Here is an 18,063-nt window from a genome sequence, read left to right as displayed (position 1 = left end):
AACATTTTCCCCTTCAAATGCTGGGTTTGGGACTTTGAGTTAATCACATACACTGCAGAGCATCCCAAGTCCCTGGAAGTCTTTAAGATAAGCAGGAAGAAGAATAGGTAGCTATGAAACATTTAGTTTCTTGGCTCCTCAGACAGTGCCTGCTGCCAATTTTCACTGCTCAGCACACACAAAGCTGTTTACCTCCTAATGTGGAATCCCACACTGGGATTCACAAATGCTTCTGAGTGTCTGTAGGGATCAGGCAGAACAGACATACAGAACTGCCATCAAAGAAACTGTGCTCTGGTTGGAGAGAAAATAAGACCAAGTGCTTCATGTTGGTGTTTTGTACTTAACTGTGGAAGGTAACTTCAGTACCAAATCGTAGGATCATTGAATCATAGAATGCCTTGGGTTGGAAGGGACTCAGGGATCATCAATTCCAAGCCCCTGCCACAGACAGGGCCACTAACTCCAGATCTGGCAGCAGACCAGGCCGCCCAGGGCTCCATCCATCCTGGCCTTGGTCACCTCCAGGGATGGGGCATCCACAGCCTCTCTGGGCAGCTGTTCCAGCACCTCACCACTCTCTCTGTAAGGAACTTCCCCCTGACATGCAATCTAGCCTTTCTTACTTGAGCTCAAAACCATTTCTCCCTTGTCCTATCACTGTCTAATTTTATATTTGTCTTATTAGGACAGAAGTAGATCTCTGTGCATAGCCTTCAGTTCAGTGTTCTGCTTATCGCTAAAAGCCCCAAGCTGAGCATGAGGCATCATGTGGGTGATGGCATACAGAACAGCTGACAAGCGTAGCTGGCCGCCTCGAGAAAGCGGGTGCTGCTCCATAGAGGATGTCCCTGGAAGAAGGCTGCAGAAGTAGGCCAGGATCACTGTTCCACATTTGTCAACTACTTCAGTCTGGTACCTTACGGTGCCTTACAGAAACCCTTTGACGTGAAGCTCATCCGAGCTCAGGCCGAACCCTCTGCCAAAACAAAAGCAAGAATAAAGTCAGCAAAGCTGTGAGCATCATCCAGACAACAACCCTACAGCTTTCTGCCTCTCTGAGAATTTGGGCTAATGACTTTCACAGCTTTTTCCAATAGCTGCAGTGTTGTCTATTTTTTTTTCCTAATTTCCTTTTTTCATAAGTGCTGTGTATGCCTCTGCTTCACGCATGAAACTTGAATCCATGTTATAGATTAACAGATACCAGCCAAGATTTATCTCAATACTCACGAAGAAAAAAGAGTGATAGATAAACCAGACAAACCTCAACGTCAGATATATCAAAAAGTTCCTTGTAAATTGTTTGCATTTTAATTCCTCCCTATTGATTGTTGGTGAATGTAGCTTAAAGAAACAAGCAAAATTTAGCAGAATGGCTTAACTCTTCTGATACAACCAAACATTTGGAAACAGATCCCAGTGCAGAGGTCACCTATACTGCAAGGCCTCCCCAGCAGCATATCCCAAGTATTTTTGTGTCTTCAACACAGGCAAAAGGAAATGTGACACCATCCTGAGAGGTGGAGCAAAAGGATCGTTGTTTAAGCTTAAAATAATTAAAGCTTGAAGTTTCACGCCTGAGAAGTGTGCAGTTTTTTTTTTTTCTGTTTTGCCTTTTGCCATTTCAATGACATTTTTGCAGCAAATAAATTCCAGATGAGCACAAGAATCACACTGCAACGTGGCAGGACGGCACTACAATTACTTGTGTTTGAAAAATGGAGTCGGCCTACTTGAGCTCCTCTTGTAGAAGCAATTAAAATACTATTTATTCCTTTATGTCTTTAAATAAAACCATCTTTGTGTAGTTGTCTTTTTGCATCTTTACAATCACCACTCAGATAAGAGCACTCGCCTTGCAGCTGAGGGGAAAACCCCATGACAGGAGCAGAACACTTCGACATAGGTTTGAAATCACTCAAGCGAAGCGTCATTAATTAAAAAGGGAGGGATGTGTCATCTGTGGGTTTTAAATGCGGACAACCTAAAAGGCCAAGAGAAGCTTTTCATTGCAACTTTTTGGGCCAGCAGCCTGACTGCATTCCATTGACTGATCCATCCTATGAATTGGGGTTCCGGGTTACACACCCTCTTTAGATCCAGGTCTACTTTTGGAATAGGCCAAGCTCTGCTTTCCTTGTCTGCTTTCCAGGCTTTGGTGAAAGGAGGAATGAAATGTTTTTGTTTAATTGGAGAATATTTGATTTACGGAACATGCACTGCAGTACTCCCATTATCATTAAACAGTAACTCATTATGTGACTGTGCTTTCTTTCCATCTAAGCTTCCTTTCCTCTCTGTGCTCAGAGGAAAAATTAAATCTTGAATTTAAGTCTACTGCACCTAGATCACACAAAAATGTTTCCTGTCACTCCTATTTCCCCACTGTACTCCTTCTCTTTCCCTCGTTTTCTGTGAGCTACCATTCTAAGCCACTGGCAGCAATAAGGATTATTGCTTTTTCTTGAATGCCCCATAAGATCTACAGAAGCATTGGCCCAAAGGGTATTTGCCAGTAGTTGTATGGACTACAGTATCTTCAAGAAATCTTGGCCTTTCTTCTTCAGGCACCCCAAGTACACATTGCATCCAGTGCTGGCTTATTTTCTTCTCCAAGTACATCGCATTTAATCCTTCCCATGGAGCAAATGTCTTTTTAATCAAGTAGGAAGAAAGGTCTTTCGTCACAGCGTAAACATCAGTGGTACACAAAGCTGCAACAAATGGTAATTATAAAGTGTTCTTAATCTACAAATACTTTGCAATACCAAACATGTGAAATGTGAGAGCCTTCTTCCTTGGCTACATAGGAAAACATGTGACATGTGGGGGCCATATCCTGGCTTACTGCAGCAGATGGGGTCAACCTGTTCAGGGAACCAGTTTGAAGTGTTCCCTGTTTTTCAGAGCATCTGAAAGTTCTTACTGCCATATGGTGAAAACACAGGGTAAAAAACTGAATGATGCCAAGCAAGATCACTGACGCAACATGTACTTTGGTTTCAAATCTGTAAGATAGAAGGTGATGTCTGAGGCAGAACTAAGGCACAGGCATTACCTGTCTCACCAGCCACCTAAACTTATCCTTCAGACCTTGAAAGAATTGGAAGCACAGAAGTCCTCCTTGCAAGGCACTGCTCATAAAGGGAGGATGAGGGATGAAGGGAAAGGACTCAGAGCTGGCTGCCACTGCTGCCTTCACATAGCAATACAGGAACTTGTTAGCAGTAGTGGCTTTGCTGCCCTTCAAGCCAAAGGACAAACTGGTGGCAAACATCTCATGGTGCCATTTATGGCCCAGTGCAAAGTGGAACCTGCAACACCACCTTGATACACAGCATTCTGTCTGGGCTTGTGTCTGTTGTGAGACCTGACATCAGAAAAAGCCACCTATGTTGGCTGTGCCTGTGCCACCAGTTCTAACACTGGGCTGTTCCTTTACGCCGTCCCACCGCTCCTGCCTTTTGTGGAAGGGCAGCCAACTTGTGCAGCCAACAAGATAAGCAGCATTTTCAAAGACATGAAGTTCCTACAAGTTTTGTGAAAGATCTTTAGCTGCGTATCAGAAAGACGCAGGCTTCCCACTTAGCTCGAATTCTATCATTCTGAGATGCATAGTCTTAAATGGAAAATTAAATATTCTGATATATACTGTTAGATAGAGATACGTACACACATGTTCTTATCTCTATATACACATGTTCCTGTCTTTCTGATACATACAGCAGTCAGATGATGACTGAGCCCCTGTGTAGCCAGCATGTCGTACAAGTGCAGATAGAGGATGTGAAAGAGAGGGTTGGGAAACTCTGACAGCGTGGCAAATCCAGGGGAAATATGGGGAGCAGGGGGCGAATTTGGGAATGTGGTCTGCAAATCTGTGCAAACCCAGGCGTTAAGCAAGCCTTTACAGGGATTCACAGAACTACACTAAGCAGCACAGCTTCAAGGCAAAGGCCAGATGTAATAAGGGAGTACTTCCTTAAGAAGCCATTCCTATTTTTTTTTGTATTTCTCTAAGGGAACTAGTGATGGCAGAGATTTTTGTACTTGAGAAACAGTGTGAGTAGAGACTTTTATTGTCACCGTTTGTAGCTCAATCAGCAGTGACAACTTCTGGCCTCGGTGCCTGCTTTTGCAAGTCAGCGGCAAACTTGCAATCAAACTCATTCATGCCACATCAAGTTAACGGGCCGAGAAGGAAAAAAATGGACCCTTTCATGCAGATTTACTCTTAATTATTTTGTAATCAGTTTAGGTTCCATTCGTAATCAGAGAGGCCAAATCAATACTCATCTAGGCAAATGTGCAATAGAGGCAATCTTTCCTTATGCCAAATATGAAAATAATGCCAGCTTTGCAGTGTAATGACCTTTCCAGTCTCACTATATTAGCAATGCTGAATCTTCAGTTTCAAGATTGCCGAGGTCTGCAGAGCACTCCCCACCACGAGGACTTTTTACTACACACTGATGGTATTTACCTCAATAATTGTCATAGCATTTCTTCCAGATAATCCTTGCAGCATGTTTTTGAAGTAAGCGATTCCCTTTTTGTCAACAGAAAAATAAGAATTAAGTGAAATTACTTGCTCAAGGGAAAAACATAACCACGCTGCAGAATTCCTGTGGCTTTGCTCTCGTTTCTGTACTCAGAATTACAAGTGTATTCCTCTTTTTCTTTGTAAAATTGTATTCATTCACTGATTGTTTCAAGGACAGCGAGAATCTTTTCCAGACATACACTTTGCTAGAAATATGTTCATATGAAAAAAAGCTCTTAAAAATCTTTGTCAGCTCCCAAACTAAAATACCAACACTCACAGTAATGACAGTTGATGTAATGTATTAAAACATCCAAATTCTTTCAAGTTTTCCTAACTATCCTAATAATACACGGATCTGTCTAGCATTCCAGAATTGATGAGCTCCAGCTTTTCAATCACATTTTTTATTTAACAAATGTCTGTGATCTATTTTTGTGAATTGTGAGTTTTTGAGCACCAGAGCAGTCTTTGTGACTGCTGAACTCACAAACCTGCACCAAGTGGAAGCAGAATTACATGTGGGATGGTTTGTTGTACAGAGTCTTCCCTCTTTCTTATAGAGTGGGCATTAACTCTTCAGTATCAAAAGTTTCCAGGGAAAGGAAGTTTGACCCTCTGAATGTATAGTGTTAATGGGATTTGGCATGCTAGGCTCATATTTTATTCTCTTAATGCCTACAATCGCTTGGAAATGATTTTCTTTAGTGTTCAGTATGAGAGAGTTGAGGTTGAGTGAGACGCAGATTGAGAGACATCACTGACCTTGTCCCATCTGAAAGGCAGAGCATTAGAGCTTTACTTCTGGGTTTGGATTTGGGTTGATAACTTATACACTGCTGGGCATCTGGTTCATAATCTACGCTGTGTGTGAAGTGATTTTTTGCTTCTGGATGTTACTTCACGATGACCTTGCTACAGCATAGTAATTTTCACCTTCTGAGGTAGCTGTTGACCCAGAGTCTCATTGAATAATATAAGGCCAATGATTTCAAGTATTCCTGCAAAATTCTGAGAATAAGAAATAAGTTCTTGAAGATTGCATTCTCAAGAGATAACATAAAATGGCCAATATTACTAATGCTCTCTTGGTGTTGATGTTATGGATACTCTTAATAACTGCTAGTAGGTATCTGGGCTGTGAAACCCACAAACGCATAGAAGATGTTCACGAGAGGAGGCTGAAGATTGGGAACAACTGCATGTGTCTACTCAACTACTGTGTATCATAGAATCACAGAACGGCCTGGGTTGCAAAGGAGCACAGCGCTCATCCAGCTCCAACCCCCTGCTGTGTGCAGGTCGCCAACCAGCAGCCCAGGCTGCCCAGAGCCACATCCAGCCTGGCCTTGAATGCCTGCAGGGATGGGGCATCCACAGCCTCCTTGGGCAACCTGTGCCAGTGCAGTTTAGTTCATTCATGTTTTGTCTAGACCTTTGAGGCTAGGATTTGTTTGTCTGTTTGTTTGTTAGTTTCCCTCTTCAAACAGCAGAAGTTTAAGTGTGATTCCTGAACAGTGGCATGCCGGGGGCAAGCATTTGTACAAAGCCTTTGCCTAATGTCTCAAGGCATTACAAGGCACATATTCACTTTCATAGCTCCTACAGCTTCCTCGGAGAAGAGCAGCACTCTAATGCTGAGGCAGAGTAGAACAGCAGCGAAGGACATTTTCAACTTTTGGATGAAAACACCAAAAACACTTTGCAGTGAGGCCTCGTTTCATATTATTTGTTCTCTACAGTATATGTTTAGTAGCATCCTGTCAATAAGAGACTTTCAGTGATGCTGTACACATGCCAAATGAAAAATGTTAGTAAGGCTGAGAAATCAAATGCTTCAACACTTCAAGGCTTATCAAATGCAAAAAACTGCTGTTTGAACTGATTACCTTTAGGTAATAAGCCCTAACAATTGTACTAATATTACCAGAGAATATGTTTGTGATGCAAAAATTGTTCCTAAAAGAGGGTCTTTGTCATAGCAGATGGGATGTTAAAAATTACGTGATACATTTTACCTTAATCTGTACATTTCTGAGATCCCTTCTGTAATGCAGATAATGTCCCGTCACCTAGGATGAGAAGGTGAAGCTATATTTGCTTCATTCATACAAATACTTTGCAACTTGAAAACGAGAGATTACTTCCATTTCGATCTGAAAAGAGAAATAAAAAGGCCTTTTGGAAATTTTCAGTTGTATTCAGTAAGTAAGGCCGCTCGGCACACACCGAACAATGAAGATTAAAACTATTACAGCTACTTGCTCAGCAGGCATTGTCTGCTCTGTGTACTGTACAGAATGGGGCCTGGTGGCAAAAAGCACACATGTCACGATGTAATTCAATATTCTGTTTTTCACAGAAAAAAAAAAAAAAGGGCAATTTAGATTATACAAACAAGCTTTCTTTCTGGTATTTTCTAATTTTCAAATATTTGACTTGGTAAACATAAAGCTCTTTTTTTTAATGAGTAAATTCCTGGATTTACCAAATAGCAAACTGACCCTTGCCCTCTCCCTCCTCAGATTCCGTCGGAGTATTGACATAATCAAAAAGCCCCATTAGAAAGCTTATTACTTGAGCTCGCACTTTATGGTAATCATAAAACAGCCCTCCCAGTGTAGCCAGATGGCATTGGAGGGAAGGAATCTTTGTCTTACCTTTGGAAATATTTGCTTTCAAGAGATGTAGTGTAAGAAAATACAGGGATTCGTTCAAGACTCTGTATAGTCCTGTCCTTCAGTGAGCACGAAGTCCTCCCAGACTGCATGAGCTTCATCTTCTCAGGCCTCATTTCTGTATTTTCTTTCCCTCTTCTGTAACAAAGTGGTGATTTTAGGGGATGGATAAGTGGGTCGTTCTTCTTAGACTAGTAAGCATAAGAACGTAATGGCCACAACTATGAAATGAGCTCTGTGAAATTGTAGTGCTTTCCAGGCTATCTCTAAACAGATTTTCAAAGCTGTAATCCAGTGAAAGCTCTGCTAAATTAAAAGGTAACCTAACTTTTAAGCTTTCTTCTTGCTACAAAGATCTAGTTACAAGACAAAACGCCTTTCCTCTGTTACTGAATTCCATGAATTAGGAAAGCCATTTTCTAGGACTCCAGGATGCTCTTATTCACAATTCATTCCACGATCATGATGGAAACCGTGCATTTTTCCTCACACCATAGCAAACTACTCACACGTAATGAATGTTATATAGTGGCCTTTTTTTTTCCTCCAGCAAACTTCCACTTCTGGTTTTCTTCAATTGTCTTCTAGCATTAGCACTCAATGGGATAAGTCCAAATCCCAAATGCAAAAATGTGGTGTAACAAACCAGTGTGCTGGGAGTTGGGCCGAATTATGCAAACATACCAGCTGGTGCCAAACAGTTTGCTCTGGAGCCCAATTCAGTATTTATCCCCATGTAAGACACTTTCCAGAGCTCTGGCTTATATGTACCAAAAAACAAACAAATAAATAAAAGCCATTGATTTAAACTAAAAATGAGCTCGTGAAGCAGGGGTGGGGGTGAGAGAGGAGAATGAAATTGCAAGAAATGAAATGACTGTGAATTTACCATCAGAGAAATGACCTGGTGATATACGAACTGCTTTTTAGAGATAGAGGCAGGCCATAGAAGTGGGGCACTACAGTCAAAGCGTATGTAGCTTTGCACGGACTGTTTTATCTGTGGCAATGGAATAACAAGAAGAAGGATTTCATTTTGCCTGAATTTAGGAAGAGGACAGCCATGCTTTCAAGTATCCTGTGACTTCTAAATGGCCTTTTTCATAGTCCATGTTGTGGGGTTTGATTATGGTTGAACTTAAGGCTGTCACATCAGGTACAATTCTAATATAATGTTAGAGATGTAGCTTGAAATATGACTGCCCAGTAAGGGGGAAGATTGGAGTGTTTTTTCCATCTGCTTTGGGCTGTTGATGTATCTCAGCAGCAGTCAGCAGCATCTGTGCTCAGACACCCAAATTTACGGTACAGTTAAAATAGAAACTTCAGAGGTTGATTCACATGCCTAAATTAGATGTCTAGTTAGAGAGACTGAATCTCTCCCACTCCATGGGTATTTTAGTTGAGGCAGGCAAATAAGAAATAAATATATTCATATCGCAACTGTTTTCATGTTGGATTTGCCCTATTTTTACAATAGAATCCTATCTTTTTTGTTGGCAAGAACCTCAGGAGGTCACCAACCCAAACCCCTGCTTAAAGCAGGGCCAACCTCAAAGTTAGATCTGTTTGCTCAGAGCCAATTCATTCAAGTTTTGTGCACCTCCAAGGGTGGAGACTCCACAGCCATTCCAGGGATGCCCGTCCCAGTATATTTCATGCTCCTTTTTATCTTTTCCTAATATTCAGTTGGAATTTCCCTGGTTGTAACTTGTTTTTGTCGGTAGATGATGCCTCAGATTCATTCTGTTGTGTGCTGGAGGACGGATATGTCAGAGTTTGCTGTAAGTGAGCTGGTTCTTGTGTCAGAGCAGCTGGTTACAAAGGAGTGGTGCTCAGAAGAGCCTGTGAAATCCCCCTGAGAACCATGGAGTGAGCACAGAGGGAGTGGACTGCATAATCTCTTTATCAAGAGGACATAATGGGTCTAAATGGATGCAATTCAATAACAGGAAAGAGAATAGTTAGGAGAATATTGGGCATTTCAAACACTGCGTTATTACACTGTGTTAAGTCAAAGCTAATTGGCATTTTATTGCCAAGTTTGCCAGTATCTCAAACTGCTGTCTCCTAAATTGCATCAAGAGTGAAATGCAAGTCATATTCCATTCATCAGAACACTGCTAAAAGGCCAGCCTCACATTGATCCTCATTGCAAAGGGTGCAAGGAATGACGGAGGCTGACTAAAGCAGTCAGATGTCAGAATGAAGGAAACACAACCTAGAGGATGGAGTCTGGTGAGCTGACAGCACCCCAGCAAGGAAGTGAGACTGAAATGTTAACTGGGAATTGAAGCCGTGATGGAATAGAAAAAAATTACTTACAAATACAACAAGTCCGTGCAGAAGTGAACAGGTGCAAGTGTTACTGTGATGGAAGTGCTGTTTAATAAGCCAAATCACAAGAAAAGTGGTGGCACAGATTAAAAGCAGTTTCTGTTACTCAGAGATGCAATACTCACTGCCAGCAGAACCCTGAACCTTCAAAACCTGGGAATACAGAACAGGAGGAAGGAAATATATGTGTATAAGTGAAAGCAAGCAACTAGAGACAAATTAAGTGTGCAGAATTAAACAGGTAAACACAGTGGTGTTTTGAAAACTAAAATCATGGGCACCTGTTCTTGGAGAGATCGACAGAAGATCCCAAGCGTCCACATGGTTGGAGTCCTGGCAAATACAGCCCTTAAGATAACAGAGCACCACACCACAAGCAAGGCAGCAAGGTCCTGCTCTGACAGCAAGGGAAAGTTTGTGCCCATGGTGCTCAACAGAGTGTAAGGAAGAGGCTGGTGCTGCAACATGCAACAGAGGGCCAAAGATCCAATGATATGAGCAGCTGATGCAATGTTCAATGTCCAACTTTCCCAAGAATACCTTATATCTTGATTTAAATTATATGCATTTACTTCTAATGTCAGCATGGGGTATTTATTTAAGGTTTATGTGGCCAGAGAGTTTTTAATGTTAAGGAAATGCAAAACCCATTGAAAATGAGCAACACCTCAAGCTTGAGCTCAGAGATTTTTAGACCCAGTGTCTGATGTTAGATGAGCTGCTAAGAAAGTACCAAAAATATTCAGATAGAAAATCAGCTGATTCATAGCATATCAACAGGATGCACTGCTAAAAAATGAGTAGTGATGCAAAACTCCAGATAGCAAAACAGAACTCTCTGTTCTTTATAAAGGTTGAGTTCGAGAGAGATTAGGACAAGGTCAAAAGATGGCAGGAATTTAAAGAAGAATAAAAAAAAAATTTGCTGAAACTGTACGACTGCTCAGCTGCTCAACAGAAAGATGAATTCCTTTCTCTTTTTTGCTGTATGATGAAGGTCTGTTAATTTGACATGGCTTCATTTTCTTATTCAGAAAAAAAAAAGAAAAAAAGACAATTAGTATGATAATATAAAAAGCTTAAAAGGGAAACAAGCTTATTGCATTGCATGAAGAATAGATTTGCCTCCAAGAATGCTGAGTCAAAGGGTGTTTGAGTCCAATGGTTTAGTTTGTCATACTGGAAAGATCAGGGTAGTTCACAGAAATCTAATCTGTTTTAGTCCCTAAATTTCATGTGTGCTCATTTCGTGCTTTGGCACAGTCATAACTCTGTTTTCATGGGAGATAACTCTTCTCTTCAAATGATCAATGAGAACCTTCCATTATGCCTTTCTCAATGAGTTGCATCAGTTGCCAACTCAAAGATGGCATGAGCTCAGAGCTGACCAGGCCGGTTTGCATGGCATTTTTTTCCTGCAATAACAGCTTTGTCTGTTTAGAAAGCAAAGTACTTTGCTTTCTAACTAACTATACTAACTAGTCTTCTCTTTATTCTCTCCCATGATAGCATCTGTGAGAAGAACAAAGTAAACTTGAGCAAAATACGGTCAAAACTGGATATGGAAGTATCTAAAGCTAAGCCACGTCTATGCACATGTCTGCATTTTCTGTCCGTGAAGATGCTGTAGTGCAAGGAGCACAGGGTTTGGGCTTCATGTAGGTCTATGGCAAAACAGCATGAATTCTGGGATGTAGTTGGTGGTTATTGATACAGATCTTGTCTCACAGCCCAAAGTTCTTAAAATTTGTCCTGCATTAGTAAACTTAAGAACAGAAGGTCCGGTGATTATTGAGCACACCACAGTGCACAGGGAGTCATACAGGACCTGACAGAACCTTGTGATATGACTTCAGTTCCAAAACTTTTCCCAATGTGATACTTTCTGGTCTGTTACTGTGATCATCACCCATTAGCCAAGGTCATAAGCCACTGAGAATAGATTTCATTTCTCATGAACAAATCTCTTTCTGAACCCATTTCAGAAAACAGCCTCCTTGATCTCTTGTTAGTGGTTGTACACTTCCATTTCAAGACATTTAGGACGTTCCTTTATGTATGTTACTTCTTTTTTTTAAATTAAAAAAGAAAAAAAAGTATATGGTGAAGTTTTCTGCTGAGAATTGTTAGCACATGGATCTACAGTAAGATCTTTTTACAATTTAATGTGTAGTTATCTGGTCCATAAGCACTGAGAGAAGAGAAATGCATTGCAGAGCATCAACATCCTCACCTTGGTCCAGGGAGAGTGGCACACATCATGCGCAAGGTGTTCTCATTTAGGCTGGTCCCCAGAACAGCTCTGCAAATATTGTCTATTTTCTTTCTTTGCATTGCCATCTCATTCCTCAGGAATGCCACAGAAGTTGGGTCAGAATTGCATTTCCCCAAACAGCCCTGTAGGTTAGACTTTTGGGGCTATCATTCTTAGGGGGATAGTTGCAGTTGCACTGAACCCTTTCCCAGAAGGACAGTTCTTTGATGAAAATAGTCCTGAGGGACCCAGGAGGGGAGAGAATGAAAGAAGATTCTTGCTTTTCCCATTCTGATCTTCCCTGCCGCAACATCTTTCAGTCCAGCGGTACGAGGTGCCAGAAAAGATGTTGTGTTCCTCCTGCAGCTGCTGCCAGAGAGCACTGCTGGGCAACACATGCATGCTGCCCTCAGACTGCCGCTGGCCTGCCTGCAAACCAGCCTTCCACAGCTGTTCTCAGTGCCATCGCTATCAAATCACCTCCAAACATTGCTGAATGCTGCTGTCCAGCCAGAGAGACTCGTCCGCTCAGGCTCCCAGCACACCTACACAAGTGTGAGTAAAGGTGGGATTCCTGTGCTGTAACCACCACTGTCAGCACAGAGGTCACATCCACGCTAGGAGGCATCGCTGTCAGATGCTTTGCTGATCTCCATTTGCTGTTGCTGCTGTGCTGCTGGAGCATGTGTACCATCAGCTGTTCTCTTCCAGAGCTGAGCATCCTTGTTGGAGGCGCTGGCACTGCCAGCATGGGGCACACAGCTGCTGACACGGCTGTGCTGCTGGAGCGTGTCCATTTGGCATGTTGTCTGGAGCCCTGTGTCAGCAGTGACCTTGTGTGCTTGGTGCAGACAATGGAGGGCCTGCGTTCTACCAAGACACTGCAGGGTTTTCGCATGGCTGCGTAAAATGTGGTGTAGCAAAATGCTGTAAAATGCGATGGTAGCAAAACGTGGCATGCTTTTCTTTCTCTGCTGATGGGAATTTGATGTTTATCCAAATGAAAGGGGATGAGCATCTTGATACATCTGCATTCTTGTATGGTTTCTAGACTTTCTCATATGGAATTCGTTACTCTTTTGAAATAAACTGCACGTAGTTATTTAAAGGAGCTCTTGGCAGCTCAGTAGAAACAAACACTACACAAAGGCTTGACCGTATCAGCAGGCAATTGCTTGCTCCTTCAAGCTAGGAATTGAAGTATTCACCACAACTCATTTAGGCTTCTATAAAACCAGCACAAAACCTTCTCCAAGATTTCAGTTGCTTCCAGGCGTGATGTGGAATGTTTCCGAGCATGTTTTGCTGGATTACCCAAAGAATGAGATATTCACAACCTCTTCTGGTTTCTCCTTCACTGAGAACATTCAGATTCTTTGCAGAGGTGGCACCAGCACTCATCAGAAGCATTCCTGTATTCCTCCAATGGAAGCCATAGGTGAGTGCACTTGTCGTGCCTTGTTGAAGCTTTTGCTTCAATGTACAACATCTGTTTCTAATTTCTGGTCTTGTGTCTCGGACTAAGAGAAAACACTTTGTTCCCCACAGCTCTTCCTTCAAGAGTCACAGAATCACAGAATGGCCTGGGTTGCAGAGGAGCACAGTGCTCATCCAGCTCCAACCCCCTGCTGTGTGCAGGGTCACCAACCAGCAGCCCAGGCTGCCCAGAGCCACATCCAGCCTGGCCTTGAATGCCTGCAGGGATGGGGCATCCACAGCTTCCTTGGGCAACCTGTGCCAGTGCCTCACCACCCTCTGGGGGAAAAACTTCCTCCTAATATCCAACCTAAACCTCCCCTGTCTCAGTTTAACACCATTCCCCCTTGTCCTATCGCTATCCACCCTCAGAAACAGCTGTTCCCCCTCCTGTTTATACCCTCCCTTCAAGTATGGGAAGGAGTGCACTGTTAGCCTGGCAAACCAGCAGCAGGAGCAGAGGAAACGATGGATTAAAAATGTTCCAGTGTGTTGCAATTACCCAACATGGCTTTTGCTTCTCAACAGCCCTAATTTTTCCCATTGTTTTGCATTTCAAAGATGAATAATGCATACACATAGCCAACCATTGCTGAAATGATACAGTGGTATAGTTCTGACACAAAGCCCCAAACTCATACTTATTACAGATGGCACACGTCATTCCTAAAGTGGTTCTCCCTAAAAATGGAGCACTCCCACAATCTCTTCCACTTCCTGAATAAGCTAACAGCTTCTTTGTAGAAGTAGTGAATGACCACAGGAAGAATGCCAGAATGTCCTTCCTGTCTGGACGCAGGTCTAGAGAAATAGCTGTGGGGAGAGGTTTACATCAAAGCAAACTACTCTGCATTTGCATTTGAAGCAAACTGATTACTCCAGAACAAATCATTTTTATTATAGAAGAGTATCCGCACTGGAAACTATTCTAATAAATTTCACTACACTGCCAAGCACTAACTGGAAAGAGTAATACTTTTATTTTAAACAACATCAAGCCGATGTGAATTCATTTTAAGGTCATTTCCATTGTAAGAGTAGTGTCAGCAGAGCGTTTCTGTTCAGAGATTCTTATCTCAGTGCTCCCAGGAGTTGTCTTCCAGGAGGTTACCGAAGTGACAGATACGTGGAAAGCTTTAATTTTCTCGCTGGAAGGAGAAATATTTCTCCTTCTGTTCCTCGGCATACCTTTCCCTTAAGGTCAGGCTTGCTCCCCTCTCTTTCTTACATACTGTTGGGAAGTGCTTAAGGTCTGTCTTGCACAGTTCCCATGGCAAACACAACTGGGCATGTATCCGTTTCCATCAGTGTTAGAGAAAAAGATCTTTTGCCTTGTAGCCTTTTGATGACAACTCCCATCAAATCTAGGAAGCTCAATTCTAAGAAGTCATTTTCCTTGAAAAGTGTTCCACAGCCTCCTAAGTTCAGCTTTTTCCATTTTTAACTAACAATGTTCCTACAACTCCTTTTGTAACCAGAAGAAATCATTTCATTTCGCAACGGATTAATACTCTTTCAATTAAGGAAAGCAACATTAGAGTTAGGTTTTCATCACAGAGTGCAGCTTTCACATCCTCTTCTCCTGGGAAAGATGGCAGTGACATCTCTTGCATTACAGCAGCAGGAGCACACATCTTTAGTGCAGCACTGCACGGCCTGTGACAAAGCCTCGGACAAGGCAGCCTCTGTCACAAGGATTTTAATCCCTGCTGCAGTGCAAGAGAATGAGGAAGCAGACTGGAGGAAGAAGAAGAGGCATACAAAGGCTAATTAAAAGAAGAGGCCTCAGCAACATTAGAACTCCAATTGTTTTAACAGTTGTACAATAAGTGCTTTAGGAGGAGAGGTTAACACATGGCAAATTAACCGGCGGTCACTTTCTTTTTCTCCAATGTATATTTTACTGCTAATAAGTTGTTGGGCTTCCAACAGCAGAGTGCACATGCTCTGTTTTTCTTTAAAGCATACAGAAATTGGCAGGGCTGTCTCCTCCTGCTTACGTCCCATTGTACTGCCTTGGAATTTCTCCTGTTTCCATCCAGCATCATCCAGTGGTTGAAAAGCAGTACAGTGAGTGACGGAGCGACACGGCACTCTTCTGCAGCTCTGCCTGTGCATGGCTGCGGGTACAAAGCTTTCTTCCTCCTGACGTGGGACAACGAACGAGGCAGGAGATTTTACTGCAGCAACACTTTAAAACAGAATGAATTGTAGTGACAGAGGAGGAAGCAGGTAGCTGGAGCTGTCTGTGCCTAGGAATCGAATCTAGGACAAGGTTCTGCTGCACAGTGCAGCTGGCATGCAGCTTCTTCCCATTCCCTTTCCTGCTGACCTCAATGTGTGGTGCTCCTTAATATTACAAAATGAAGATTTTTATTGTTATTATTATTACTATTATTTCTGCACAGGTTCATTTTTGTTGGTTTTTGGTAGTTTTTTTTTCCCCTACAATAAGGGGTTTTTAAGCCAGCAGCTTTTAATCATTTGGAAAACATTCAGACTTCTGTTTGTCAAGTCCACAACTCTTCTGCTGTGTAGAGGCATAACTGAAAGCTGATTCTGTGGACTGTGACTGTCCGCAGCTCTGCTTTGCCAGTCAATTTCTTTCTTTTCCCTTTTTTAAAATCCATTAAGCAGTATACTTCAAATTCCTGGTATTTTTCAGGTGGTTGACTTCGTCTAAAAGCTTTCAAAGAGCTGAATCGCACGCGTTTCCCATTTAACTGCACACCTGTAAGCATACAATTGCTATGCAGCCAGCTTATTGTATAGTTTTCATTTTATTGTCTTCATTCATGGCTTCTTAAATTGGGAGTTAAAGGGGAAAGTGATTAGTTACACCTGTGTGTGTCTCTTAGCTCTCCTGAACTTCAGCATCCCTCTCTGCTCACCAGTAACATCACCACAGCAGCACAGAAGGATGAATGCCTGTTGCAATTAGCTGTTTCCCTGGAGGATCACACAGAGATCTCAAGTCAAAACCCTGTAAGTATGTTTGCTTTAGAATTACTGTTCCTAAACTGAGCAGTCAGTTTTTGTATAAAGATCAAGGAATGGATGGTATAAAACGTTAAGAAACAGTGCATGTGTTCACATGCCAATTATATGTGCATGTAAAAACTACATGCCAGCAAGCTTGGCCAAAAGCAAACAAAAGCTCCAGGTCACTGCTGAAGGCTGCTGAGCCACCCAGACAGAAATGATGCCAGTCCCATTTTCTGACTGTCTGGACACCTGTTCTGGGTGCAGACAGGGTTGACAAGCAGAAAGTTTGCTGGCTGCACTGACTTCCTTCCACAAAGAGACCATCGTCCTTGTGTTTCCAGATATGTGACACTCATATGTGACCCCCCCCAGAAATCCAGAGGTTGTGTCCCATTTGTGCTTTGAGGGTTTTACAGAGCAAAGCTGAAAGGGTGGCACTTGCTTGCTGCTAACAGGCATGTCACAACAGACAGCTGCTGCATCAGACAGAGGCTGGGGGACGTAAAATCTTGTTGAAACCAAGCTCCCCTTGCATTTATTTAATCTCCATATTGCAATGGGTAACAATGCTAATAACATGCCAACAACAAATAACCCTGTCCTTTCCATCAATCCCAGACAGCATCGTCTGGCAGCTGTTGCGATGCAAGTAGGAAAAAAAAAGAGTTTGAATAAGGAGCAGCTGACATCTTGTGCCTTCCCTGTGGGCCCACCAGCCCTCCCTCAGGCAGGTTAATACCCTAAAAACGATAGATCTTAGGCTGTGGTCCCAGCCTCCAACTTGTTGGCAGTCCTGTACTTTGAGAGCTCAGCTAGGATCGTTCCCAGCATTTCAAGGTCGTGACAGACGTTGCAGTTTACCATCTGCAGTTATGGTACAGCAGAATGTACTCCCACTCTGTGCATGTGTGTATGGCTGGGAACAGCTACTGCAGCTGCTAACAGCAGTGGATGTGCAAAATAAGTTTAGAAACCCCCGCTCTACACTTCGCTGCAGGTCTGAGCATTGATATGACAGGGCAACTGCTAAATCCTATGCCTTGTGACTCCTCAGTATTTACTTGGTGTATGCTACGTGCTCCCATCCATATCACACAGAATCACAGAATCACAGAATCACAGAATCACCCGGGTTGGAAGGGACCCCAAGGATCATGTAGTTCCAACCCCCCTGCCTAGCAGGGCCACCAAACATACACATTCAGATCAGGTTGCCCAGGACCCCGTCCAACCTGGCCTTAAACACGTCCAAGGACGGGGCATCCACAACCTCCCTGGGCAGCCCGTTCCAGGGCCTAACCACTCTCCTAGTAAAGAACTTCCCCCTAACATCCAACCTACATCTTCCCTCCTTCAACTTAAAACCATTTCCCCTAGTCCTGCTGTTGTCAGCCCTTTTGAAGAGTTTACTCCCCTCCTGGGTGTAGGTTCCCTTCAGGTATCGATAGGCTGCAATGAGGTCACCCTGCAGCCTTCTCTTCTCCAGGCTGACACCTGAATCACCAACATGAATGAGAGCATGGCATGCCCACTTGTCCTAATCAGCCAGAGCAACAGGGAAAAATCCACGTTGGAATGAACACAGTAAGTGGTTTACTTCAACCTACTCAAGGGAACAGGGAGCTTATCCTTAGCAAACAAAGTAAATACACATTTTTTTCTTGATGGTCAGTAGTAGAACTTCTTTTTAGGTGCCTTTACTGAAGGATTTCTTAGGGTCTGCAAATGTTTAAAGAGGACTTTTTACTGCTTTAGATAGCCAAGTTATGCCAGCTCACAGTAAATGG

Source organism: Lagopus muta, chromosome 9, assembly GCF_023343835.1.
Source record: "Lagopus muta isolate bLagMut1 chromosome 9, bLagMut1 primary, whole genome shotgun sequence".
Classification (NCBI taxonomy): domain Eukaryota; kingdom Metazoa; phylum Chordata; class Aves; order Galliformes; family Phasianidae; genus Lagopus; species Lagopus muta.
This window is presented reverse-complemented; position numbering follows the sequence as displayed.